The sequence below is a fragment of the Bison bison genome, unplaced genomic scaffold (assembly GCF_000754665.1).
Source record: "Bison bison bison isolate TAMUID 2011002044 unplaced genomic scaffold, Bison_UMD1.0 scf7180017864291, whole genome shotgun sequence".
NCBI lineage: Eukaryota > Metazoa > Chordata > Mammalia > Artiodactyla > Bovidae > Bison > Bison bison.
Window position 1 is genome coordinate 12455851 of NW_011494863.1, and position 3316 is coordinate 12459166.

Sequence of the window (3316 nt, forward strand, 5' to 3'; positions counted from 1 at the left end):
TAAATCGGAAGTGGTCAAACGGGATGACAAGAGTGAACACTGGCATTTTAGGAACCAGTGAACTAAAATGGATGCGAATGGGCAGATTTAATTCAGATGACCATTATATCTACCATTGTGGGCATGAATCCCTTAGATGAAATGGAGTAGCCATCATAGTCAACAAAAGAGTCCACAATACAGTACTTTGGTGAAATCTCAAAAACGACAGAATGATCTCTGTTCGTTTCCAAGGCAAACCATTCAATATCACAGTAATCCAAGGCTATGCACCGGCCACTAATGCCGAAGAGGAAGAAGTTGAACAGTTCTATGAACACACACAAGACCTTCTAGAACTAACACCCAAAAAAGGTGTCCTTTTCATCACTGGGAACTGGAATGCAAAAATAGGAAGTCAAGAGATACGTGGAGTAATAGGCAAGTTTGGCCTTGGAGTACAAAATGAAGCAGGGCAAAGGCTAACAGAGTTTTTCCAAGAGAAGGCACCGGTCATAGCAAACATCCTCTTCCAACAACACAAGAGAAGACTCTACACATGGACATCACCAGATGGTCAACACTGAAATCAGATTGATTATATCCTTTGCAGCCAAAGATGGAGAAGCTCTATACAGTCAGCCAAACAAGACTGGGAGCTGACTGTGGCTCAGATCATGAACTCCTTAATGCAAAATTCAGACTTAAATCGAAGAACATAGAGAAAACCACTAGGCCGTTCAGGTATGACCTAAATCAAATCCCTTATGATGATACAGTGGAAGTGACAAATAGATTCACGGGATTAGATCTGATATAATGCCTGAAGAACTATGGATGGAGGTTTATAACATTTTATAAGAGGCAGTGATCAAAACCATCCCCAAGAAAAAGAAATGCAAAAAGGCAAAGTGGTTGTCTGAGGAAGCCTTACAAATAGCTGAGAAAAGAGAAATGAAAGGCAAAGGAGAAAAGGAAAGATATCCCCATCTGAATGCAGAGTTCCAAAGAACAGCAAGGAGAGAGAAGAAAGCCTTCCTAAGTGAATAATGCAAAGAAATAGAGGAAAACAATAGAATGGGAAAGGCTAGAGATCGTTTCAAGAAAATTAGAGATACCAAGGGAACATTTCACGCAAAGATGGGCTCAATAAAGGACAGAAATAGTATGGATCTAACAGAAGCAGAACATATTAAGAAGAGGTGGCAAGAATACACAGAAAAACTGTACAAAAAAGGTCTTAATGACCCAGATAACCATGATGGTGTGATCACTCACCTAGAGCCAAACATCCTGGAGTGTAAAGTCAAGTGGTCCTTAGGAAGCATCACTACAAACAGAGCTAGTGGAGGTGATGGAATTCCAGCTGTGTTATTTCAAATCCTAAAGGATGATGCTGTTAAAGTGCTGCATTCAATATGCCAGCAAATTTGGAAAACTCAGCAGTGGCCACAGGACTGGAAAAGGTCAGTTTTCATTCCAATCCCAAAAAAGGGCAATGCCGAAGAAAGTTCAAAGTACCACACAAGTGCACTCATTTCACATGCTAGCAAAGTAATATTCAAAATTCTCCTAGCTAGGCTTCAACAGTACATGAACTGAGAACTTTCAGATGTACAAGCTGAATTAACGAAAGGCAGAGGAACCAGAGGTCAAATTGCCAACATCTGCTGGATCATAGAAAAAGCAAGAGAATTCCAAAAAAACATCTACTTCTTCTTCATTTATGCTAAAGCCTTTGACACTGTGGATCACAACAAGCTGTGGAAAATTCTTAAAGAGATGGGAATACCAGATCACCTTATCTGCCTTCTGAGAAACCTGTATTCAGGTCAAGAAGCAACAGTTAGAACTGGACATGGAACAACAGATTGGTTCCAGATAAGGAAAGGAGTATGTCAAGGCTGTATATTGTCACCCTGCTTATTTAACTTATATGCAGAGTACATCATGTGAAATGCCAGGGTAGGTAAAGCACAATCTGGAATCAAGATTGCTGGGAGAAATATTGATAACCTCAGATGTGCAGATGACACCACCTTTATGGCAAAAAGCAAAGAAGAATTAAAGAGCCTCTTGATGAAAGTGAAAGAGGAGAGTGAAAAAGATGGCTTAAAACTCAACATTCAAAAAATTATGATCATGGCATCTGGTCCCATCACTTCATGGCAAATAGATGGGGAAACAATGGAAACGGTGACAGACTATTTTGGGGGGCTGGGCTCCAAAATCACTGTGGATGGTGATGACAACCATGAAAATAAAAGACACTTGCTCCTTGGAAGAAACACTATGACAAACTTGGACAGCGTATTAAAAAGCAGAAGCATCACTTTGCTGACAAAGGTCCATATAGTCAAATCTCTGGTTTTTCCAGTAGTCATGTATGGATGTGAGAGTTGGACCATATGGAAGGCTGAGCTCTGAAGAATTGATGCTTTCAAACGGTGGTGCTGAAGAAGACTCTTGAGAGTCCCTTGGACAGCAAGGAGATCAAAACAGTTAATCCTAAAGAAAATCAACCCTGAATATTCATTGGAAGGACTGATGCTGAAGCTGAAGCTCCAATACTTTGGCCACCTGAAGTGAAGAGCTGACTGAAGATGTAGATAACCCAGAGCAATGGAAAATAATCTTTGCCTATAGACAGTCATTTTTGTCCTGTGACTTGTTAAATTGACTTCTCTCCCCCACTGTGGAAGAGACTAATTTTGCCTCCATATGTACTTTTATCTCAATTCGTGATCCATACTTATGTTTGTTCTTTGGACTCTCCTTTACACTGGCTGTAACATCTCACAGGTTCGTACATTAAAGGAGTTAAAAATAAATCACTATAGCAAGCTCATTTTACATCTGTATGAGAGTTATGATTTTACCTTTTAAAAAGTTTGAAAAGAATTTAAGAATAAGAATAGTCAAGATTTAAAACCAGTTCAGCTCAGTTCAGTTGCTCAGTCGTGTCTGACTCTTTGAGACCCCGTGGACTGCAGCACGCCAGGTCTCCCTGTCCATCACCAACTCCAGGAGTTTACTCAAACTCATGTCCATTGAGTCGGTGATGCCATCCAACCATCTTATCCTCTGTCGTCCCCTTCTCCTTCCACCTTCAATCTTTCCCAGCATCAGGTGGCCAAAGTATTGCAGTTTCAGCTTCAGCATCAGTCCTTCCAATGAATATTCAGGACTGATTTCCTTCAGGATAGACTGGTTGGATTTCCTTGCAGTCCAAGGGACTCTCAAGAGTCTTCTCCAACACCACAGTTCAAAAGCATTAATTCTTCAGTGCTCAGCTTTCTTTATAGTCTGACTCTCACATCCATACATGACTACTGGA